Source organism: Taudactylus pleione, unplaced genomic scaffold, assembly GCF_031769625.1.
Source record: "Taudactylus pleione unplaced genomic scaffold, aTauple2 ptg001017l, whole genome shotgun sequence".
Lineage (NCBI taxonomy): Eukaryota > Metazoa > Chordata > Amphibia > Anura > Myobatrachidae > Taudactylus > Taudactylus pleione.
Window position 1 is genome coordinate 1,737,352 of NW_028285418.1, and position 26,597 is coordinate 1,763,948.

Below are 26,597 nucleotides of genomic sequence, written 5' to 3' on the forward strand. Positions count from 1 at the left end.
CACCATTCTGTCAATGGTGACAGTATCATATGCAGTGACAGTAGACATGTCAGAAATTGTTGCCAGGTCCTTCAGTCCGGACCAGATGTCCAAACTTGGTCCCGCCTGCCCTGCATCACCGCCAGCGGGTTGCTTAGGATACCTAAGTTTTTTCCTGGCAGCCCCAGTTGCGGGAGAAAATGAAGAAGGAGCTGTTGACGTGTCACGTTCCGCTTCAGCTGACAGTGTTTTCACCAGCAGGTCTTTGCACCTCTGCAGGCTTGTGTCGGCCGGAAAGAGAGACACCACATAGGCTTTAAACCTAGGATCGAGCACGGTGGCCAAAATGTAGTGGTCTGATTTCAACAGATTGACCACCCTGGAATCCTGGCAAAGCGAATGAAGGGCTTCATCCACAAGTCCCACATGCCGAGCGGAATCGCTCCGTCTTAGCTCCTCCTTCACTTTCTCCAGCTGCTTCTGCAAAAGCCTGATGAGGGGAATGACCTGACTCAAGCTGGCAGTGTCTGAACTGACTTCACGTGTGGCAAGTTCAAAGGGCTGGAGAGCCTTGCACAACACGGAAATCATTCTCCACTGCGCTTGAGTCAGGTGCATACCCCCTCCTTTGCCTATGTCATAGGTGGATGTATAGGCTTGAATGGCCTTTTGCTGTTCCTCCATCCTCTGAAGCATATCGAGGGTTGAGTTCCACCACGTCACAACCTCTTGCTTCAGGTGATGGCGGGGCAGGTTCAAGAGTGTTTGCTGGTGCTCCAGTCTTCGGCACGCAGTCGCTGAATGGCAAAAGTGGCCAGAAATTTTTCGGGCCACCCAAAGCGACTCCTGCATGCCCCTGACGCTTTTCAGAAAATTCTGCACCATCAAGTTTATTGTGTGAGCAAAACATGGGACGTGCTGGAATTTGCCCAGATGTAATGCCCGCACAATATTGGCGGCGTTGTCAGATATCATAAACCCCCAGGAGAGTCTAAGTGGGGTATGCCACTGGGCGATGATTTCCCTCAGTTTCTCTAAGAGGTTGTCGGCGGTGTGCCTCTTACTGAAACCGGTGATACACAGCGTAGCCTGCCTTGGACCAAGCTGGCATTTCTGAGATGCTGCTACTGGTGACGCTGCTGTTGTTGCTGCGTAAGGTGATACATCTACCCAGTGGGCTGTCACAGTCATATAGTCCTTAGTCTGCCCTGTTCCACTTGTTCACATGTCCGTGGTTAAGTGGACATTGGGTACAACCGCATTTTTCAGGACACTGAGGACACTTTTTCTGACGTTTCTATACAGTCTCGGTATCGCCTGCCTAGTGAAGTGGAATCTAGACGGGATTTGGAACCGGGGACACACTACCTCCATCAATTGTCTAAATCCCACTGCACTAATGGCGGATACCGGACGCATGTCTAACATCAACATAGCAGTCAAGGCCTCAGTTATACATTTTGCTTCAAGATGACTGCTGTCGTACTTCATCCTCCTCGCTAAGGACTGTTGGAGGGTCAATTGTTTAGTAAAAGTAGTGGTGTTCCTACTTCCTCTCTGGGATGATGAACGACTCCCAGCAGCAGCAACAGCAGCAGTGGCAGCAGGAGGCGTAGCAATGCAGGATCCTCCGGAGGAATCTCGGATAGGAGAGTCAGTCATGCCAGTGACATGGCCTGCAGGACTACTTCCGATCCTGACTAAGGAGGAAATTGACGAGGAGGGAGTTGACGGTGTGGTTTGCAGGTGCTTGGATACAACAGGACAACAGGATTTAGGTGTCCCTGGACTGCTTACGGTCTTAGCCAAAGTTTCTGAACTTGACAGTAACTTTTTATGAACGCGCTGCAGGTGCCGTATAAGGGAGGATGTTCCTAGGTGGTTAACGTCCCTACCCCTACTTATTTCACCTTTACATATGGTACATATGGCAAGACAGTTGTTGTCCGGATTTGGATAGAAATATTGCCAGACCAAAGAAGTGGAATGTTTGGTCTTCTGCCCAGGCATGACCGTGATGGGCTTTTTCATCCCACGGACAACAACTGTCTCCCCCGGAGCCTGATTTAAACAAACCACATCACCATCAGAATCCTCCTCGCCAACTTCCTCCTCAGCGCCAGCTACACCAGTATCCTCAACCTGTTGTACTTCAACAGTGACATCTTCAATTTGCATATCAGCAAGTGGACTGTGGGTGCTCCTTTCAGCACTTGCAGGGGGCATGCAAATGGTGGAAAGAGCCACCTCTTCCCGTCCAGTGCTGGGAAGGTCAGGCAACGCAACCGCCACCACACTTGGACTCTCCTTGGGGATTTGTGATATCTTCTTAGAATGCACAGTTCTTCGCTGTGCTTTTGCCAGCTTAACTCGTTTGATTTTTTTTAGCGGGAGGAGGGCTTCCATCGTCATGTGAAGCTGAACCACTAGTCATGAACATAGGGAAAGACCTTAGCCGTTCCTTGCCACTCCATGTCGTAAATGGCATTTTGGCAAGCTTCAGATAATTTAAATGTTTTTTTCAAGGTCATTTTCCTGAACTTTGTCATTTGGGATTGTATGTGCTCTCTACTATGACATTGGGCATCGGCCTTGGCAGAGGACGTTGATGGCATGTTATCATCTATGTCATGACTAGTGGCAGCAGCTTCAGCACTAGGAGGAAGTGGTTCTTGATCTTTCCCTATTTTATTTTTATCGGAGAAAGTTTGGTCCTCCATTTATGTTATATTGATATATACGTGCGGCTAAGGCGCACACAAACACAGAAAATCATTTTTAATTTTTGTTGGAGACTAGTGCACTTTGTGGGTTACACCACCCTTTAAGAAATGAGCCAGCCGGCTCTTTACTTATGGGACACAGGCGCACGCTTGGTGCTGCTCCTTTGTTGATGCACGTGCAGCTACAGCCCACACAATTCACAAAGACAGAAAAAAAAAGAAGAATTTTTTATTCTTTGTGGAGCGCACTTTGGGGGTTACACCACCCTTTAACAGACAGACGCACGCTTGGCGCTGCTCCTTCGTTGATGCACGTGCAGCCACAGTGCACACAATTCACAAACACAGAAAATATTTTTTTATTTTGTTTGGAGTGCACTTTGGGGGTTACAGCACCCTTTAACGGTCAAGCCAGCCAGCCCTTTACTTATGACACAGGCGCACGCTTGGCACTACTTTGTTGATGCACGTGCGGCTACTGCGCACACAATTCACAAACATAAAAAAATATATTTTTTTATTTTGCTTGGAGTGCCCTTTGGGGTTTACAGCACCCTTTAACGGACAAGCCAGCCGGCCCTTTACTTATGACACAGGCGCACGCTTGGCACTACTTTGTTGATGCACGTGCGGCTACTGCGCACACAATTCACAAACACAAAAATATATATTTTTTTTATTTTGTTTGGAGAGCACTTTGGGGGTTACAGCACCCTTTAACGATCAAGCCAGCCAGCCCTTTACCTATGACACAGGCGCACGCTTGGCGCTACTTTGTTGATGCACGTGCGGCTACTGCGCACACAATTCACAAACACAAAAAAATATATTTTTTTATTTTGTTTGGAGTGCCCTTTGGGGGTTACAGCACCCTTTAATGGACAAGCCAGCCGGCCCTTTACTTATTGGACACAGGCGCACGCTTGGCGCTGCTCCTTTGTTGATGCACGTGCAGCCACAGTGCACACAATTCACAAACACAGAAAATATTTTTTTATTTTGTTTGGAGTGCACTTTGGGGGTTACAGCACCCTTTAACGGTCAAGCCAGCCGGCCCTTTACCTATGACACAGGCGCACGCTTGGCGCTACTTTGTTGATGCACGTGCAGCTACTGCGCACACAATTCACAAACACAAAAAAATATTTTTTTTAATTTTGTTTGGAGTGCCCTTTGTGGGTTACAGCACCCTTTAACGGACAAGCCAGCCGGCCCTTTACTTATGGGACACAGGCGCATGCTTGGCGCTGCTCCTTTGTTGATGCACGTGCAGCCACAGTGCACACAATTCACAAACACAGAAAATATTTTTTTATTTTGTTTGGAGTGCACTTTGGGGGTTACAGCACCCTTTAACGGACAAGACAGCCGGCCCTTTACTTATGACACAGGCGCACGCTTGGCACTACTTTGTTGATGCACGTGCGGCTACTGCGCACACAATTCACAAACACAGAAAATATATTATTTTTTTTTGCACTTGGGGGGAGCACCCCTGATGGACAGAGCACCCCCTGGTCAACACTACAGCACCCCTTTAGGACTGGCACACTGCACAGGACTTTGGAGTGGACACAGCCCCTATGGACAACTGATTGCACAACACAGTCCAGCCAGCCCCTATGGACTTTGGAGGAGTGGACACAGCCCCTATGGACAACAGCAGCACAGCACAACAAAGCCAGCCCTTATGGACTGGAGGAGTGAACACAGCCCCTATGGACAACAGCAGCACAGCACAACACAGCCAGCCCCTATGTACTTTGTAGGAGTGGACACAGCCCCTATGGACAACAGCAGCACAGCACAACACAGCCAGCCCCTATGGACTTTGGAGGAGTGGACACAGCCCCTATGGACAACAGCAGCACAGCACAACACTACACTACACAGCCCAGCCAGCCCTAACTACCACCCTCCCTCTTCACTGTCCACAGCCGAGTGAGAAAATGGCGCCGACGCAGGTACCTTTATATAGAATCCAAAACCCGCGAGACCCGGAAGGCGGGATGACAACGTTTTGCCTCGATTTCAGATCCGAGTCAGGCGGAAAAAGTTGAGCCTGACTCGGATCGGCCTCGGATCGGGGGCGCTCGGGTGGGGTTCGGATTTCAGAAATCCGAACCCGCTCACCCCTAATATATATATCATACTTGCCTACTTTTGAAAAAGTATTTCAGGGAGATTGTGAAAGCAACACCTACGAGCGCGCATTAAACTGGGCGTGTACTGCTACATCTGGGGGGCGTGTCGTAAAATTGATTTACATCCACATGTAAATGAGCCCCAAAGCTGTTAGTAAGATCTACTTGTTGATGAAAATATACTGATACTTCTCAGAAAATGCCTGTAGCAGTAGGGGTCATTGTGCCTTATACCCAATGCAGGGAAATTATACTAATGATCCCATTTGAATGTATATAGCTCTGTTTTCTTTTATAGAACAGTATCATAATGGGGGTAAGGTGAAATGAGGGAGATTACTGGACTCTTCAGGGAGACAGGGAGATTGATGCTATTTCAGGGAGTCTCACTGACAATGAGGGAGGGTTGGCAAGTATGATATATATATATATATATATATATATATATATATATATATATATATATATATTAGGGGTGTGCACCGGCCACTTTTCGTGTTTTGGTTTTGGATCTGGATCTTTCTTCGTGTTTTGGATCTGGATTGGTTTTGCCAAAACCACCCTTCCGTGTTTTGGGTTCTGGGTTTTGTGTTTTGGATCTGTATTTTTTTGAAAAAAAGCATAAAAACAGCTAAAATCACAGAATTTGTAGGTTTTTCTGCTCCTATGCTATTATTAACCTCAATAACCTTAATTTCCACTCATTTCCAGTCTATTCTGAACACCTCACACCTCACAATAGTGTTTTTATGTCCAAAAGGTTGCACCGAGGTAGCTGGATGACTATGCTAAGCGACACGAGTGGGCGGCACAAACACGTGACCCATCTAGGAGTGACACTGCAGTGGCAGACAGGATGGCAGTTAGAAAAACTAGGCCCCAAACTGTACATAATGCAAAGAAAAAAAGAGGTGCAAGATGGAATTGTCCTTGGGCCCTCCCACCCACCCTTATGTTGTATAAACAGGACATGCACTCTTTAACAAATCAATCATTTCAGCGCCAGGGTCTGCCACACAACTGTGGCTGAAATGATTGGTTCGTTTGGGCCCCCACAAAACAAGCTGGCAATTAATGTGTCCCTGCACAAACTGGCTCTACGGAGGCAAGATGTCATCCTCATCCTCCTCATCCACCGATTCCTCACCCTCTTCAGTGTGTACATCCTCATCCTCACAAAGTATTAACTCGTCCCCACTTGAATCCACCACCACAGGTCCCTCTGTACGTTCTGGAGGCTGGTCTCCCTGGAAGAGCTGATAATTCATTTTGATGAACATCATCTTCTCCACATTCTGTGGAAGCAACCTCCTACGCCTTTCGCTGACAAGGTTCCCGGCTGCACTAAACACTCTTTCGGAGTACACACTGGAGGGGGGGCAACTCAGGTAAAATAGAGCCAGTTTGTACAGGGGCCTCCAAATTGCCTCTTTTTCCTGCCAGTACAGGTATGGACTGTCTGACATGCCTACTTGGATGCTGTCACCGATGTAATCCTCCACCATTCTGTCAATGGTGACAGTATCATATGCAGTGACAGTAGACATGTCAGAAATTGTTGCCAGGTCCTTCAGTCCGGACCAGATGTCCAAACTTGGTCCTGCCTGCCCTGCATCACCGCCAGCGGGTTGCTTAGGATACCTAAGTTTTTTCCTGGCAGCCCCAGTTGCGGGAGAAAATGAAGAAGGAGCCGTTGACGTGTCACGTTCCGCTTCAGCTGACAGTGTGTTCACCAGCAGGTCTTTGCACCTCTGCAGGCTTGTGTCGGCCGGAAAGAGAGACACCACATAGGCTTTAAACCTAGGATCGAGCACGGTGGCCAAAATGTAGTGGTCTGATTTCAACAGATTGACCACCCTGGAATCCTGGCAAAGCGAATGAAGGGCTTCATCCACAAGTCCCACATGCCGAGCGGAATCGCTCCGTCTTAGCTCCTCCTTCACTTTCTCCAGCTGCTTCTGCAAAAGCCTGATGAGGGGAATGACCTGACTCAAGCTGGCAGTGTCTGAACTGACTTCACGTGTGGCAAGTTCGAAGGGCTGAAGAACCTTGCACAACACGGAAATCATTCTCCACTGCGCTTGAGTCAGGTGCATACCCCCTCCTTTGCCTATGTCATAGGTGGATGTATAGGCTTGTATGGCCTTTTGCTGCTCCTCCATCCTCTGAAGCATATAGAGGGTTGAGTTCCACCGCGTCACAACCTCTTGCTTTAGGTGATGGCGGGGCAGGTTCAAGAGTGTTTGCTGGCGCTCCAGTCTTCGGCACGCAGTCGCTGAATGGCGAAAGTGGCCAGAAATTTTTCGGGCCACCCAAAGCGTCTCCTGCACGCCCCTGTCGCTTTTCAGAAAATTCTGCACCACCAAGTTTATTGTGTGAGCAAAACATGGGACGTGCTGGAATTTGCCCAGATGTAATGCCCGCACAATATTGGTGGCGTTGTCAGATATCACAAATCCCCAGGAGAGTCTAAGTGGGGTAAGCCACTGGGCGATGATTTCCCTCAGTTTCTCTAAGAGGTTGTCGGCGGTGTGCCTCTTACTGAAACCGGTGATACACAGCGTAGCCTGCCTTGTAACGAGCTGGCGTTTCTGAGATGCTGCTACTGGTGACGCTGCTGCTGTTGCTGCGTAAGGTGATACATCTACCCAGTGGGCTGTCACAGTCATATAGTCCTTAGTCTGCCCTGTTCCACTTGTCCACATGTCCGTGGTTAAGTGGACATTGTGTACAACGGCATTTTTCAGGACACTGAGGACACTTTTTCTGACGTTTCTGTACAGTCTCGGTATCGCCTGCCTAGTGAAGTGGAATCTAGACGGGATTTGGAACCGGGGACACACTACCTCCATCAATTGTCTAAATCCCACTGCACTAATGGCGGATACCGGACGCACGTCTAACACCAACATAGCAGTCAAGGCCTCAGTTATACGTTTTGCTTCAGGATGACTGCTGTCGTACTTCATCCTCCTCGCTAAGGACTGTTGGAGGGTCAATTGTTTAGTAAAAGTAGTGGTGTTCCTACTTCCTCTCTGGGATGATGAACGACTCCCAGCAGCAGCAGCAACAGCAGCAGCGGCAGCAGTAGGCGTAGCAATGCAGGATCCTCCGGAGGAATCCCGGATAGGAGAGTCAGTCATGCCAGTGATATGGCCTGCAGGACTACTTCCGATCCTGACTAAGGAGGAAATTGACGAGGAGGGAGTTGACGGTGTGGTTTGCAGGCGCTTGGATACAACAGGACAACGGGATTTAGGTGTCCCTGGACTGCTTACGGTCTGAGCCAAAGTTTCTGAACTTGACAGTAACTTTTTATGAACGCGCTGCAGGTGCCGTATAAGGGAGGATGTTCCTAGGTGGTTGACGTCCCTACCCCTACTTATTTCACCTTTACATATGGTACATATGGCAAGACAGTTGTTGTCCGGATTTGGATAGAAATATTGCCAGACCAAAGAGGTGGAATGTTTGGTCTTCTGCCCAGGCATGACCGTGATGGGCTTTTTCATCCCACGGACAACAACTGTCTCCCCCGGAGCCTGATTTAAACAAACCACATCACCATCAGAATCCTCCTCGCCAACTTCCTCCTCAGCGCCAGCTACACCAGTATCCTCATCCTGTTGTACTTCAACAGTGACATCTTCAATTTGCATATCAGCAAGTGGACTGTGGGTGCTCCTTTCAGCACTTGCAGGGGGCGTGCAAATGGTGGAAAGAGCCACCTCTTCCCGTCCAGTGCTGGGAAGGTCAGGCATCGCAACCACCACCACACTTGGACTCTCCTTGGGGATTTGTGATATCTTCTTAGAAAGCACAGTTCTTCGCTGTGCTTTTGCCAGCTTAACTCTTTTGATTTTTTTAGTGGGAGGAGTGCTTCCATCGTCATGTGAAGCTGAACCACTAGTCATGAACATACTAGGGATCGACCTTAGCCGTTCCTTGCCACTCCGTGTCGTAAATGGCATATTGGCAAGTTTACGTTTCTCTTCAGCTGATTTAAATGTCTTTTTCAAGGTCATTTTCCTGAACTTTGCCATTTGGGATTGTATGTGCCCTCTACTATGACATTGGGCATCGGCCTTGGCAGACGACGTTGATGGCATGTTATCGTCTATGTCATGACTAGTGGCAGCAGCTTCAGCACTAGGAGGAAGTGGTTCTTGATCTTTCTCTATTTTATTTTTATCGGAGAAAGTTTGGTCCTCCATTTATGTTATATCGATTTGATATATACGTGCGGCTAAACACAGAAAATAATTTTTTTTTTGGTTTGGACTGGAGTGTACTTTGTGGGTTACAGCACCCTTTAACGGTCAAGCCAGCCGGCCCTTTACTTATGACACAGGCGCACTCTTGGCACTACTTTGTTGATGCACGTGCGGCTACTGCGCACACAATTCACAAACACAGAAAATAATTTTTTTTTGGTTTGGACTGGAGTGTACTTTCGGGGGTTACAGCACCCTTTAACGGTCAAGCCAGCCGGCCCTTTACTTATGACACAGGCGCACGCTTGGCACTACTTTGTTGATGCACGTGCGGCTACTGCGCACACAATTCACAAACACAGAAAATAATTTTTTTTTGGTTTGGACTGGAGTGTACTTTCGGGGGTTACAGCACCCTTTAACGGTCAAGCCAGCCGGCCCTTTACTTATGACACAGGCGCACGCTTGGCACTACTTTGTTGATGCACGTGCGGCTACTGCGCACACAATTCACAAACACAGAAAATAATTTTTTTTTAGGTTTGGACTGGAGTGTACTTTCGGGGGTTACAGCACCCTTAACGGTCAAGCCAGCCGGCCCTTTACTTATGACACAGGCGCACGCTTGGCACTACTTTGTTGATGCACGTGCGGCTACTGCGCACACAATTCACAAACACAGAAAATAATTTTTTTTTTGGTTTGGACTGGAGTGTACTTTCGGGGGTTACAGCACCCTTAACGGTCAAGCCAGCCGGCCCTTTACTTATGACACAGGCGCACGCTTGGCACTACTTTGTTGATGCACGTGCGGCTACTGCGCACACAATTCACAAACACAGAAAATAATTTTTTTTTAGGTTTGGACTGGAGTGTACTTTCGGGGGTTACAGCACCCTTAACGGTCAAGCCAGCCGGCCCTTTACTTATGACACAGGCGCACGCTTGGCACTACTTTGTTGATGCACGTGCGGCTACTGCGCACACAATTCACAAACACAGAAAATAATTTTTTTTTAGGTTTGGACTGGAGTGTACTTTCGGGGGTTACAGCACCCTTAACGGTCAAGCCAGCCGGCCCTTTACTTATGACACAGGCGCACGCTTGGCACTACTTTGTTGATGCACGTGCGGCTACTGCGCACACAATTCACAAACACAGAAAATAATTTTTTTTTGGTTTGGACTGGAGTGTACTTTCGGAGGTTACAGCACCCTTTAACGGTCAAGCCAGCCGGCCCTTTACTTATGACACAGGCGCACGCTTGGCACTACTTTGTTGATGCACGTGCGGCTACTGCGCACACAATTCACAAACACAGAAAATAATTTTTTTTTAGGTTTGGACTGGAGTGTACTTTCGGGGGTTACAGCACCCTTAACGGTCAAGCCAGCCGGCCCTTTACTTATGACACAGGCGCACGCTTGGCACTACTTTGTTGATGCACGTGCGGCTACTGCGCACACAATTCACAAACACAGAAAATAATTTTTTTTTTGGTTTGGACTGGAGTGTACTTTCGGGGGTTACAGCACCCTTAACGGTCAAGCCAGCCGGCCCTTTACTTATGACACAGGCGCACGCTTGGCACTACTTTGTTGATGCACGTGCGGCTACTGCGCACACAATTCACAAACACAGAAAATAATTTTTTTTTTGGTTTGGACTGGAGTGTACTTTCGGGGGTTACAGCACCCTTAACGGTCAAGCCAGCCGGCCCTTTACTTATGACACAGGCGCACGTTTGGCACTACTTTGTTGATGCACGTGCGGCTACTGCGCACACAATTCACAAACACAGAAAATAATTTTTTTTTTGGTTTGGACTGGAGTGTACTTTCGGGGGTTACAGCACCCTTAACGGTCAAGCCAGCCGGCCCTTTACTTATGACACAGGCGCACGTTTGGCACTACTTTGTTGATGCACGTGCGGCTACTGCGCACACAATTCACAAACACAGAAAATAATTTTTTTTTTGGTTTGGACTGGAGTGTACTTTCGGGGGTTACAGCACCCTTTAACGGTCAAGCCAGCTGGCCCTTTACTTATGACACAGGCGCACGCTTGGCACTACTTTGTTGATGCACGTGCGGCTACTGCGCACACAATTCACAAACACAGAAAATAATTTTTTTTTAGGTTTGGACTGGAGTGTACTTTCGGGGGTTACAGCACCCTTAACGGTCAAGCCAGCCGGCCCTTTACTTATGACACAGGCGCACGCTTGGCACTACTTTGTTGATGCACGTGCGGCTACTGCGCACACAATTCACAAACACAGAAAATAATTTTTTTTTTGGTTTGGACTGGAGTGTACTTTCGGGGGTTACAGCACCCTTAACGGTCAAGCCAGCCGGCCCTTTACTTATGACACAGGCGCACGCTTGGCACTACTTTGTTGATGCACGTGCGGCTACTGCGCACACAATTCACAAACACAGAAAATATATTATTTTTTTAGCACTTGGGGGGAGCACCCCTGATGGACAGAGCACCCCCTGGACAACACTACAGCACCCCTTTAGGACTGGGACACTGCACAGGACTTTGGAGTGGACACAGCCCCTATGGAGAACTGACTGCACAACACAGTCCAGCCAGCCCCTATGGACTTTGAAGTAGTGGACACAGCCCCTATTAACAACAGCAGCACAGCACAACACAGCCAGCCCCTATGGACTTTGAAGTAGTGGACAACAGCAGCACTACACTACACTACACTACACAGCACTAACTCCCACCCTCCCTCTTCACTGTCCACAGCCGAGTGAGAAAATGGCGCCGACGCGGGTACCTTATATAGGATCCAAAACCCGCGAGACTCGGAAGGCGGGATGATGACGTTTTGCCTCGATGTCAGATCCGAGTCAGGCGGGAAAAGTCGAGCCTGACTCGGATCGGACTCGGATCGGGGGGGCTCGGGGGGGTTCGGATTTCAGAAATCCGAACCCGCTCACCCCTAATATATATATATATATACACACACACACACACAAAAATAGCCCTGCTTGTTAACGTGTATGTTGTATACCCCATTCTGCCTCATTATAATTTTTCTGTATGTAGCTTAGCCTGTGATATTATTATTATACGTGATGTTACTGTACCTACCAGTGCCATCATATGTGTGTGTGTGTATATATATATATCTCTATATATATATATATATATATATATATATATATAAAATAGCAGCAAGGCTGAGTTTGCCAGAAAAGTGACTGCGGTTTGGCATCCAGAACAGGACCAGGTTTTGCACATGTTATTTCAGCCCCACCTCGAATGAAGATGTCATATCTGGAGCCGAGCCTTCAAATGGCAGAAAACCTCACATAAGCCAGACCACGTCTGTCAGTACCTGAAAACAAATGACTGTTTATATTAGACGTCTCGTTTAATAAATTAGGCCCAGTCCGCAGACTGTCACTGTGCCACTAGCCAACGATTTATACAGAACAGACCCCCATGGCAATACGTACCTCATACCCAGGACTGGTCGGTAGAGCTGTGCTTCCTCTAAGTTACTGTTGGGTTTGGTTATCGGCGGCCTACAGAGGATTCAAAACAATTACCAGCAAAAGGCATCTGGAGTTGAACATTTGAGGCAAAGGCACTCTATTCATATACAAAAAACTTTCTGTTTAGGTCTGAGAATTATTTGATAATTGGCACTTGTTTAAATAGACCATTTAAAACCAGCTTGTTTTTTTCTTATTTTTTTTTTCTTTTCCTCAAATGTAGATTAAGTTACGGGTTCCTTTGGTTTCCAAACACTCAAGATTTGTGACTTTTAATTTGTAACATATTTGTGGCACCATGATGGAGAGAATCCTACGATTTCTTTTCCAAACAAGAAACAAACATTTTTGTTTTGTTTTTTTTCAACATTTATTCCCCGCTCGCCCTGATACGCTATGGCCTTACCCCCCACATTATACACAGCCACCAGAGTCTTTGTGTAAAGAACGAAAACTTCACGGATGCACGTTCAACTATATTACCATTGTGCCAACACTTCCAGTGAAACAGCCCACCCGCGATGGCATTTTTTACCAGATAACCTTTATTATTTTTATTATTACACCTTTAATATTTAATACTAATGTAATCTCTATCTAACCTAATTTGAAGCTCATTTTAATTTCATTAGATGGTATTTATTCAATCTGTTTGGAAAGCTTTTCTTTTCCGTTGTGCGTTAATATCTTCTTGCATGATGCCATCATTGGCACATTTTAAACGGCCAGTTGTGTGGATTCGTTTCTAAATTCATGGTCTTATTGTGAGTAATGGTATTATAACACTTTCAGAGATATTGTATCATGTATCAGGCTGTCATGTGATAAAAAATAATGTGTTTTTACAAAATAAGCCAAATTGGCTATTTCATGAGAAAATAATCTTAGAGTATTACTCTGGCCCACAAATATTCGTCAATTATTCCTGTAATGTACATAGAATTGCTAATACCCTTAAGCACTGCTTTTTTTTAACCAAAAATACAATTGCCGATACTCCAAAAAAAAATATACTGGTACTGACCAGAAGTTATTAGTTAATACAAGATTCATAGTAACTTCCACTCTGGACAAGAGATCACATGTTCAATTCCCGTCAAAGGCCCTATCTGTATGGAGTTTGTATGTTCTCACCATGTTTACATGGGTTTTCTTTTCTGGACACTCTGGTTTCCTACCACACCCCAAAAACATACTGTCCAGTAATTTGGCTTCTGCCAACCCTAGTGTGTGTGAGAGTATCCATGTGATAGGGGATATAGATTGTAAGCTCCACTGGAGCATGGGCTGGTGTAAACCACTGCGTAATATGTCTGCGCTATATTATTTACTGTTCATAAATAAGGCTTCAAGTGCTTATTTTATTACATTCTGAATTTATTTAAATTAATTCTCCCTGTTTCTGGAACTATTCATGCAAATTAAAAATTATACCAAAAAAAGGTGCCGTTACTGTATACTGTTGAGTACCCCATGAAAAAAACACTGCTCTTAAGGTCCACTACGAGCCAGACAACGCTCCACCACGAGCACCTGATGGATACGTCCCCCAAACCCCCCACCACAATGAATACTTAATCCCAGGATTAATTCATGTGCGCAGGGTGCAGGTGAGGCAGGTCCTCTGACGACTCTCATATCAACAGCACCTCTTGCACCCACTATAGTTACTCCCGTGGTGCCATGGATACTGTGGTGCCATGGATGCACTTACAGTCAGGGTCAGACTGGCCTGCAGGAGAAATCCCTGGTGGGCCCCACTGCCTTAGGGCACACCCCCAACACTAAGGATTAGGTTCCAGACTGTGCCCTTGAATTATACATTATACTTATGTTACATTACTATAGTGTATTTTCTACAATGCATTGATGTTATTAATTTGGAATATTATCATGCATGCACTAGCATTATTTACTAATATATATATATATTTTAAAGGGGCCCAGACCATGCACTCTCTAATGCAGGGTGGGGAACCTTTTTTCTGCTGAGGGCCATTTTGATATATATAACATTATTTGCGGGCCTGGTGCAGGCCATGCCCCCTACATGTGACATCACATGGGGGGCGGGGTCACAATCTCCGATGTTTACAGCAATGCCTGGAGCATCCAGAGGATGCTACGGGGAGCTGTAAGGGCAGCAGTGTGACCATCTGAAGAGTCCTAAGGAAGCTCCAGGCGGCACTGCTGCATAGATTCTGGCTGCAGGGTGCCATTCTAGGCACAGTGCTAGCCAGATGAGGCTAGCAGAAGCTCAGAGGGCCAGACCAAATGATTCCGGGGGCCTTATACGGCCCCCGGGCCTGAGGTTCCCCATCCCTGCTCTAATGGTTAACCAAGCCTCTCTGGAGGCTGGCTACGCCCCTAAGCAGGTGCCCCTATCACTGCATTCTCCTGGTGGGCCTTTCATGTCCCAGTCCAACACTGCCTACAGTACACCCTTAATAGCATAATGTTTAACATTAATTGAAAGATATGTACAATGAATCCTACATGTAACTAGGATGCAGGGGTGTATCTATAGTGGGTGCAAGGTGTGTGGTGCGCCCAAGCTCCTGGGTCGAGAGGGGCACGTACACCCCACACCCTACACCCATATAAATACACTTACCGCTCCGTTGGCCTGGTGCTGGCTGCAGACCTGCAGAAATCACCGGGAAAATGGCCACCGTGGACATTTTCCAGTGATTCAGACAGGTGCAGTAGAGATGTCCAGGGAACTTGACGCGAGCACCATGTTACCGGAGACCTGCGAATGGGCAGTAGACTCTGGCACAAACCACCTCTGCTTGGATGTACTATACCTTTAACATAATACAATCTCATATTGCCCCCAAGACAGACGTATCATGGCACTTTGCCTTCTTGCTGCCACTGGAATGTGGTCTTGTGCTGAAAGTGACTCTATTGTACTGTACGAGTGTTTTCTCTGCATTGGGCTTGTACTCCTGCAAGCCATTCAGGTCTGCAAGAGGCACGTCTAATAAAGCTTGTCTAATGGAAAATATCGCTGAGTAATGCACTAAAACAGCAGGAAAGCCCTTGTTTCTTATTACACGAGTTAAAAATCTAAAGTAATAAAGATTTGCGAGCAGCGTGGATTTCTGTATTAAAGGGTATCTGTGCGAAAAGTATTCTGAGATTAGCAGCTTTGGAAAATGTTACCGAGAGGCTAATTTGTATACTGGTTAATGTTTGATTGATGACAGACAATGTGTTTTCCTGTCTGCTGTTCTGAGTCATAGTATAAAGTAGTGCTGGATCTGCCAACTTGCTGTGCGCTATATACCAGAGTGCCTGGGTGGGCAGCCATATGGCTGATTAAAGGTGCAATCCGAAGCTGTTGGCTAAAAGGCATTTGGTGAATAATCATGCGTTTAACCCTTTCAGAGCCGGTTGGTAATTGTGGAATAAACATGCCGCCCCCCCCGGTCTGCTCAGATGTTGCCTTGGCTGCACACATGTTAATATGTAGGGGTGGCACTAAGCTGAGGGCACATTGGGAGTCTATGTACCAAAGGGTCTATGGGGCCTATTCATCAAATGATAAATGGGCCGGTAACCATGCGGAAATGCTAGTCTGCATATTTAGGTTACCAGGCTATTCATTATAAGGGGTCCGGTAGGACCACCTGAAATTCAGCAAACTTTTGCTTCCGAGTTTGGTTCTGAGAACAAGCGCCATCTTCAGACGGCGCTTTTTTTCGGATATCCGTTTCTTCCTATGGGAAGGAGCTCCGGGGATGCGAAGAGGGATCCGAATGGATCCGTCCGCCGCCTCCTCACTACGTCGCCGGTGGCTTTGCGCATGTGTGGAAAGCTGTGCTGGGATCAAATGTCAGGTCCCAGCACCGGCAAAGCTGCAGGTGGTGTCCCCGGCAGGACCATCTCTGGACATGCGAGGATAAGAGTGACTAGGTCACGGTGTCTGGAGAAGACGTCATGAAATGCAGCAGTTAATACAGCGTGGCAAGGAATAGCGCCGGGAGAAGGGGCACAAGAAAGCCACTGTGATCCCCTGCAAGACGTGTCAGCGGCTGAAACATTATACCAGTGACTGTCCCTGGTGTGAGGCTGTGACAATGGAAGACCAAGAAATGTCCCCATAGGAGATCACACAGGTGGTCCAGCAAGAAGTTTGAAGATGCAGTCAGAAGAATCAGGTGAAGAGGGGACTCTGGTGTATGCTCTGTGGAATTTATGGGCATGAGCATAATAGCTGTCCACATGATGAAGAGTGGCACCAGGAGGATGTAGAGTTCCGATGTGAAGGATGTGGAGATTCTGAACATGAGCTCCCAGATTGTCCCTGGGCAGAAGAGTTGAAGAAGGCAGAGATATATCGTCTGTGTCGCAACAGATGGAGTATCGCCCAGAACTCTGTCACAAAGTGGCCGAAGAGCCGGTGCGTGAGCTCTGTAAGGAGAAGGGTCATGAGCTTCAAGATTGTCCGCATGATGAAGACCAGCTGATCTTGGATGACAGGAAGAAACTAGGGAAGTGGGGCAGAAGAACCTGCTTGAAGTGAGTTTGCAGGTGCCCATTTCTTCTGAGCAGGAGCCGAAGGGTAGAGATCTCTTTGGGAAAGAGGTGGCTACAGAAAGGCCATTACAGAAAGTGGCAACAGCACCCCCATGCTGGAAGTGTCTGCGGCAGGGCTACTTGGCCCATGAGTGTCCCTGGGAAGATGCAGTGGCACTGTTCTGTCCCAAGGAAGAAGTCCCAGTGGAGAAGGATCCTTGCCCGCAGAGGATGGATGTGGATGACTGGGAGGTGAAGATGCTGCGCTATAAGGAAGAGCATGAAGACTCGTGTTGGAAGAGTCCACATTCTGGGTATAATGTGGAACAGGAGAATCCTGGAAATCTGGAGATACCAGTGGAAGAGATGGAGTACGCTGAGGGAGGAGATCGTCACCTGGTGCAGGAGTCTGTGGAGAAGACTCCAGACTCATGGGAGATGTCGGCCATAACTGAAGAAGGCCCATGCCATCAAGAGAAGTTGGATGAAGACCCTGGCAATGTGAGTGCCAAAGGGAGTGAATGACAGGATCTACTGGAGCTGTGCTCGTAGGCGATTGCCCTCCGTGAAGAGGAGGATAAAGTCCTGGAGCACGACGGCCTGCCAGGAGTGATGGTCTGTAGGGAAGGAGATGATTGTGATGCTGTGGGAGGACCGGTTCCCGAAGAGGATGCGGGACTGTTGAGGATGCCCCACGAGGACATGTGGAAAATGTCGGCAGATACTCGGGAGGAAGAGGATGCCCCCCAAGGAATCCACTGTTGGGTGGTGGTTAGTGCCACACCCTGAAGACAGTGAAGACGCCCCAGAACAGTTGGAAGAAGAAGAGTGGGTAGCTACTGCACCCTTAGAAGGAAATTCCCCCTGGTGGCCCATCGTGAGTGACCCTACAAAGTTGCCACTCCCATAGAGGATCCGTAGAATGACGTCAGGAGGTACAAAGATGGGGTTCCCAGAGCCAGTGAAGCAAGAATGTGGGGTCACAGTCTGTCCAGGCTGGGGCCTCAAACACAACCTTGCTGGAGGGGCCATAGAATACCCTGACCTGCAGATGATGGAGGTAGAAAAGGTCTTTGTAGGGACTACAAAGGAAAAAGGGGGGGAAAATGTGGAAAGCCATGCTGGGATCAAGTGTCTGATCCCAGCACTGGCACAGCTACATGTGAAGTGTCCCCAGTGGTAAGCATAGGTGGCGGGAAGCCGGCGCTGGGACAGAGTATCTGTTCCTAGTAACGGTCAAGCGGCAGGCATGGCGGTTGTTTGGCTCTGGCCGTGAGTGGGAAGAGTCAGTCCAATGGCGAAGATGGAGGAGAGGAGACCTCCCAAAGCAGAGAAGAGAGGAGCCACAGAAAGAGTTCTGGAGGCCGCGGAAGAGGCCAGAAGACACCGCTGTCAAGAAAGAAGATGAACAGCGGTGGCTGGATGCGGAGAAGAGAAGGCGGCGCCTCTGGCCAGTGGCAGAAGAAAGAAGCTGAGAACCGGAGAAGTGCTGCAGTGGTGGGTAGCAAAAGAGCTAACGAAGCTCCCCACTGCAGCCTCTTCCAACATACCGGCATAATTATCCCCTCCCTAGACCACCAAGTGTCGGGCACTAGGTCCGTGGGGTAAAGTCAGGCATTAGGACTGTGCCACTGTTAGGCGGGCACTAGTTCTGGCCTACATAGGGGGCATTTTTTCTTATAGATTGTTATTGTCCCTGTTAGGACTGAGTGACCTGTGTATTATACCCAAGTCACTAGTGGTGCCTATAGGCGGTTGGTCCTGCCCATGGCCACCTCAAATATATAAAGTGGCCTTGGGCATTAGGTCTAGGCCACTAGCTGAGCCTCTCCATTGGGCAGGCCCATAGGCCTGAGGCAACATATTAAAAAGGGGAATCTAGGCATTAGGCCCAAGTCACTTCTGAGCCATGTAGTAGGCAGGTGTATAGCCTGACCCACCAATAAGAACCTGGGCATCACGCCCAGGGCACTGGGCCCTTGAGAGTGGCTGGGCAGTAGGCCCAGTTCACTATAATTATATTTGAATAGGTGGCCTCTGCATAACCATATGTCAGAGGAGTGTTGCAAGCTCTGCGGCTCTCACCCTCTGGTTGTGTATCTTGTGTGGAGGAGTGGCACAGCTCATTGGTACCCCTTGGAGAGCTGTCAGGCTCCCACTTAAATAACGAGTGTTTCCCAGTCACCTAGAAGAGGAACTGGCCAGCTCTAGTTAGGCAGAAGCAAACATTTAAAGAGACAGTACCATCATTTGTGTAAATCCCCGTCTGTTACTGTGGTTGTTACGTGCAGGACGGGAGTAGAACTGTTTATTGTTAAAACGTGCCGCACTACACACACAGTAGGTTGAGGGTGATGTTGATGTAGTATGTGTAGTGACGTGATACACTTGTTATAGGTTTAGGTCCTGAACGGCTGTTATGTTTTGTTGTCTCCTTACAGGGACCTGTAGGCGAGCGGGCGGACGAAGATCAAGAGTGGACTTGGTGAGAAACATCTGTGTGTGTACTGTCTCTCACTGTCTGCTTGTCTCCTCCTGTCTTTCTTCCTTCAGGGGGTACAGTGGGCCTTGCACTCCGGTGCAAGGTCTAGTCTTCACCTGGTGCGCGAGTACCTGTAGCTAAAACTCGGGATCTGAGGCCAAAAGTGCCAGTGATGATCTTCACTTAAAACCCGAATCTGTTTTGTGTGGTCCTCGGTCCGTTAGGGCGTGGCGGTTAACATTGGGGAAGGACGGCTCTCACATCATCTCCTTCCTCCTAGGTCATTGTGTCCGTATCCAGTCTGGTGTACCACAACCGTCTGTTCATCATACGGCCTGAAGGTGAGAGGGTGCAACGCAAGGTAAGCTGCGGAAGTACACCTGCACGGCAGCAGGCACCACACCGCACCCCTCTTACACAAGCGTGACCTCGGGTCATGCATGCTTCGCCGTGCGTACGGGGAGGAGGTAAGTAATGCAGCTACTTCTGTAGCTGCGATACTAACCAAGGGGACAGCTGCTTTTCGGAGCAGCTGCCCCCCTCACCGGAGTAATGATGAATTGCTCCGGTGTCACGTTTCCCCCGCTTCAAGTTGGATACTCAAGTATCCCTCGCAACGAGACCAATACTCAATCATGTGAGGCCATATATGGCCTCCGATGATGAATAGGCCCCATAGGGGCCTATTCATTATGACATAATTATCACTGGTGATAATGATAATTATATTTTAAACTCGCTGCAAGTTAAAAAAATGTTTTGGAGGCATTCATCATGCCTCATTCATCATGCCTCATTCATTATGCCTCCCTAATAAAAATATCACTTAAGAAAAGCTGCTCTTTTTGAAGTGTCAGCTTTGGGGAAAAGTGATACTTTTCCCCATGCAGCTGAGGTATCCACAAGGACTTCCTCACTGCTTCGTGACTCTCCCTCCCTCCCTCGCTGTGCCTCACCTCTTCCCCCCCATGTCTTCTGGCCACAAGTCCCCCCACGACACTCCCCCCCCCCACACGGGTGTCGATCCGCCCTCCCCAGTGGCAAACGCAGGATTTTGAAAGGGGGTTTCCACACATACTCACACCCCAGCACTCATCTAAAACATACTTGCCTACCTTCCCGATTTGGTCGGGAGCCTCCCGAAAATCGGGTGCCGCTCCCGACCACCCGGAATGGCAGGCAAGTCTCCCGGCTGCCGCGGATCCCTCCTGTCCCACCGCAATAACTTCTAAAACCCCGGCAGCGAAGGGGGGCGGTGACGCGGTTCGCGTCATTCTGGCACCGCCCCCTGCTTCACACTGCCTGTAATATCGGCAGTGTGTAGCGGGGGCGAGGCCAAAATGACGCGCTCGCGTGGCTCCGCCCCCGCCCCGCCCGCAAATACTTGTCACCTGGCCGGCCCCGCCCCCGTTTGCTGCCCACACCCCCCAGTAATGCCGATCTGGCTGCTCCCTCCCGGAAGGGGCAGCCAGATAGTCGGCATGTATGATCTAAAAAACACACATGCAGAGGCGGTCCTCTGGCATCACTTATTAAATATTATCCCCCTCCCCCCATTCACAAATAGAGCAGTCCTGTGGCATCATTTATTAAATATTATCCTCCCCCTCACAAATACAGCAGTCCTCTGTCATCGCCCCAACCCCCCCCCCGCCGTCCCCCCCGCAAGTACGTACAGCAGTGATCTGCCTACATTTATTCATTTGTTAAACATTATCCTTCCACCCTCCCCCGCACCCCCACCCACATTTGTTAAACATTATCCTCCCTCCCCACCACAAATACAGTAGTCCTCTGGCATCCTCCCCCACCGCCTGCCGCCCCCCCCCCTCGCCCGCAAATACATACAGCAGAGATCTGCCTATCCTCCCCCCCCGGCACCCCCACCTACGTGATGAGGCTCCAGGACTCGTCAGCGCTGTCAGTACTGGACACGGTGTCCCGGCGGCAAGCGCTCTCATCCACTCACATTGCCGGTCATGGTGCTGCTATGGGAGCTGACTGGGAGGAGCTTGCGCGCTGCAGCTCCCCCTACAGCCAGCCCAGGCAGTGTCGTCGTCTTTACAAAAAAAAAAGTTATTCTGTTCCGCTGCTTGCTCGTCGGGCCGGCGGTGATGGAGCAACGGGCAGGGGGGGTTTCTAGGTACTCGGAAACCCCCCCTGCGTGCGCGGGTGCTCTCCGTCCCACGGGTGTCTGATCCTTCCTCACCCGCAGGTGTCCGATGCATCTTAAAAGATCCCTCTGCTGTGGCTGGCATGTGAATCTTCAAAGGCTGCCGTGTAAACAGCAGCCTGTGAAGATTATCGGGGGCTGAACGCCATCTCAGTAACCATCAAGCTCCGAAAAAAATGCTTTTTTCGAAATTTGATGAATTGCCCTGACACTTACTTTTTACAAAAGCCGGTATTTACAGTTTCACATACTTTTGTAAAAAGTTAGTTATGATGAATCACTTGTTGCGATAGTTGCGTACTGCGCATGTGTATGTACTACAGTGCGTGTGCGCAAGATAGCGCTGCCATCACGCACGCACACAGAAAGCCATCGTAGAGTGAGTCAGCGTTTGGGGGTGATGCCGGGGCAGTGGTTGGAGAAACACAGACGTGCCAGGCCATTTGAACGCATAAATTAACCACCACGACGGCATATGCAGCTTGGGTACTCACTGCGTGCGACGAGACTTGCAATTTCTGAGACAGGTCAGGGCTGCTGTAATTGTGCATGAGAGACCAATGTTACTCAATGCTCCCGATGTATACCCAGGACTGCGAGGTCTTACGGATGTCAGATAGCGGTAGTGGGCGCCTCTATGCTGGCTGTGCGATTGCCAACATTAGCATATTTTCGCAGCAGACCTGCGTGAGTGATCGCAGCCGCAAATGCAGTAGCGATCCACACTGAATCAGGCCCTGTGTCCCTTCCTATGGAGATTTTTTTAGTAACATTTATGCCTCTTATATACGCCGATGTGAAATATTCCCACCCCTACTGGCTGTTCCTATTGTTCACATCTGTAAATTAAATTTAAATAAACAGATCTACAAAACAAGTGAAAACGGCATTCACACAGCGGGAAGTTATGGCATTTGCAAGTGACCCCTGCTGCAGTTCATTTGTGTGTGTTTGGCATGAGGGAATTGGTATGAAATTCGATTCCCGTCAGCGGCAGCCCGACAGGAGCAGAGTGCGATGCAGCGGAAGCCCGACAGCGCTGGAAATCCTGATCGTGGATAGGTAAGTATCCACTAACCTAACCTAACCCCCCTAACCCTAACCCTCCTTCCCCGCTGCCTAAACCTAAGTCCCCCCCGGGGGTGCCTAACCCTAACCCTCCAACTAGCCTAACCATCCCGGGGGGTGCCTAACCCTAAGTCCCCCCCGGGAGCCCTAAACCTAACCCTCCCCCCCCGCGCGGCTGTCCGCTCGCGGCACCCGGCATCACTACGATCGTGATGCAGGGCGCCGGTCTCCCGGCGTCGGGGAAATGCGGGCGTCTACATCTAGACGCCCGGCATTTCATCCTTGCCGGGATAAGACAGTCGGGAAGCCGGCTGCCGGTATATAGGCAGTCGGCTTCCCGATTGCCTCCTGGCATGAGATACCTCTGGTCCCTGCACCTGACTGTCCTTCACTGTGTAGGGACTCACCTTCCCAAGGGCAGATCATGCCAATCACATTTCCAGTAGTCACCGCAGGACCTGGGCACTATGATATGTTTGCAAGCTCAATGCCAGTCCTGGATTCTGGGACAGAGAGCTCAGCCCTGGCTCTCCACGTGCCAAGAGAAGAAAATCAATTTCAAGCCCTGGAACACAAGGGCGCTGGTGCAGAATAGAGCTAAATTCCACCAGCTGCTCGTCTGCTTCCCCAGTGCCCGTGTACACAGATAGGCAGTGACCTGGTTAACCCCTTATTAACAGCGCAGGCCAAAAATATGTTACGTAAAAAAAGCAGGTGTGTACTAGGGTTGAGAGACAGTTTGAAGTATTTTAGCGACAGTTTTTGCAATTTTGGATCATAAAACGTTTGGTCCTTTAAAAGGTTTCACCATGTACAGAGCAATAAAACTTTTGTAACACTACATGGTTTACAGATCACATTTATCACACGTCATGATTTAATAGGGCTCACTCACTCATCCTAACCCTCCACTCCAGTAGCCTAACCCTAACTCTCCACTCCCGTAGCCTAACCCTAACACTCCCCTCCCACAACATTACACCCCACTGTCGCAACCTAACCCCAACAGTCCGGTCCTTCCAGAACGTAGACATTTTAACATGTCGACATTGTAAACATGCCGACATTCTGCAGATGTTCAATCTCAACATCTCAATGCTGTCAACATTATTAACTGCTGACATTGTGGTGTCGACATTATTAATGTCAACATTGTAAATGACATCGTAAATTATGACATCATGGCTACATACCCTCTGGTCCATTTACAGTCTACGAGGTGTGAGGGAAGACCTGTGATGGCGGTGGGCATAATAGCGAGATACTGTACAGAATGGCACATTGCGGTGAATTAAATTCCAACTCCATGCGACTCAAGTTCCGGCCCGTAAAGTCTTAAAATAAAATAATATATTTTTTCGATTGAAGTAAAAATTATGACATACTTAAGTTAAAACGAGCTATCAGGCACCCATATGATTTGATATCTCAGTTGGCAAAATATGTTATTCTATACTTCCCTCCATGGGTTGGGTACAGGATGTCGGCACTCGGGATCTCAGCAGTCAGAATCCTGACGCCGGTATCCCGACAGGGTTACAATAACGACACTTGTTGGTCAGTATTCTGAGCCTCCCCCCTCCTAACCCTAACCTCCGCCCCTAGTGCCTAAACCTAACCTCCCCGTCCCCGTACCCAGGGGCGTTTCTAGAGAGGAGGGGGCCCGTGTGCAGTCTCCGACACGGGCCCCCTCCTCTCCACCCGGCGCGGCCAGCGTCGGAGTTATAGACTCTGGGCACTAGAGTGTGCCCAGAGTCTATAGTGTATGCACAGATCACCGGCAAAATGCCGCAACGGCCATTTTCCCTATACTGCGCATGCGCAAACAATGGGAAAATGGCCGCCGCGGCCATTTTCCAGTCGTTTTACAGCGCAGGACGCCAGCGCTGACGTGGGACTCCGGAGAGGTAAGTAATATTATGGGTGCAGGGTGTGCGGTGCGGGGCCACCCTGGACCCAGGGGCCCATGTTCCCCACACACCCTGCACCCATTATAGATACGCCCCTGTCCGTACCCTAAACCTAACCCTCCCCCCTTAGTGCCTAATCCTAACCCTCCCCCTAGTGCCTAACCCTATCCTCTAACCTTCCCTCTAACCTCGCTACTTACCTTCGGGATTCCGGCGGCCGCAATGCTGGCTCCAGGATTCTGACAGGTGTCGGGATTCCACCACCGGAATCCCCGTGGTCGGTATTATAACCGCATCCCCCCTCCATGAGTATGTTAGTGCCTGTTATTGAGTGAAGAGATTGTGTACACCGCTTGCTGCCTACACAAAGCTGCGTTATTGCCGGATAAGCAGAACCTCCGTCCCTGCCTAGGATGACAGCTACTGTAGTTTGCTTTGTCTCAAACAGCGAGCAATTAGAATCAGCAACTTGATTATTTAAAAAAAATAAAAAATACGCTGACAATCAGCAATTTACTGTTTCTTTTTTGTTATATATATATATCTAAAGAGGAGGAATAACATTAAACGCTAGGCACTCAAAAAAAAAAAAAAAAACATCCATAAACTCTAAGTATGCTAGGAATTATAAAATGTCTCCATTGTGGTGATTCTACTGCCAACATTGAAGTTTTAAACATTAATATGCCTTCATTGCAGTTTTAATGTCTTAATATTGACTCAATGGCTCTTCGGGGTAATATCCTCTCCTCTGCTGGCGAAAAGGTGATGATGTCAGCATTCCGCGCGCTGATTCATAGGCAGGTTGATGAAGCCCGAGTTATTTATGGGAAACCATTATATTTTCTATAAACATTAGTTCTCAATAAACAGAGACATTTAGTCGAGAGTTTATTTATTAAATAGGTACTGTACAGATGGTTCTGCCACACATGATGTGCTGCATAGCGCATTACTCAGAAATAATCAGCTGTGTTATAGCTAGGCTAAATTAATAAGATGATAATGATGAAATTGATGCTTTTTGAGCTAGGCCTGGCAAATGGCTTTTGCATAAACAAACTGATAAATTTGAGAAGCAATTACTTGCTTGTCAAAGATAAAAACACAACAGGGCCCCATTTATAGTTAGGTCCTATTTATTTTTAAAGATTGTACCAGATTTTATGTTTAATACACTGCAATTAAAAAATAATACTTAAATGGAGAATAATAAAAATCGCAGAGTGGAAGTTGTTCAGTTCTCCTTGAAAAGCTGAAGATGCAAAGCGTTTTGTTTTTGTATGGGTAACTTTTTTTTTTTTCCTTTCTCTCTATAGCTACAGTACGTTTGGAAATTCAGTGACTTGCTGTTGTCCTGAATAGGGGGGCAGGCTGGTAGCCATGCATGTTGGCGAATGGTCTACTAAATGTTAGTGGCATACTTGCCTACTTTTGAAAAAGCATTTCAGGGAGATTGTGAAAGCAGCACCTATGAGCGCGGCAGTAAAGTGGGCGTGTACTGCTACATCTGAGGGGCGTGTCATAAAATTGATTTATATCCACATGTCAATGAGCCCCAAAGCACTCAGCAAGATCTACTTGTTGATGAAAACACACTGATACTTCTCAGAAAATACATGTAACCATAGGGATCATTGTGCCTTATAACCAATGCAGGGAAATTATACTAATGATCCCATTTGAATGTATATATCTCTTCTTTTTCTTTTATATAACAGTGTCATAATGGGGGTAAGGTGAAATGAGGGAGATTGGTAGACTCTTCAGGGAGACAGGGAGATTGCTGCTATTTCAGGGAGTCTCCCTGACAATGAGGGAGAGTTGGCAGGTATGGTTAGTGGCATCTATGGAATTTCT

The 26,597-nt window shown here is 48.3% G+C and overlaps 1 pseudogene; it reads left to right on the plus strand.

Annotated features, from left to right (window-relative positions):
• Positions 1–15,432: 15,432 nt before the first annotated feature.
• On the plus strand, positions 15,433–23,422 carry LOC148454277 (uncharacterized; annotated as a pseudogene).
• Positions 23,423–26,597: the final 3,175 nt, after the last annotated feature.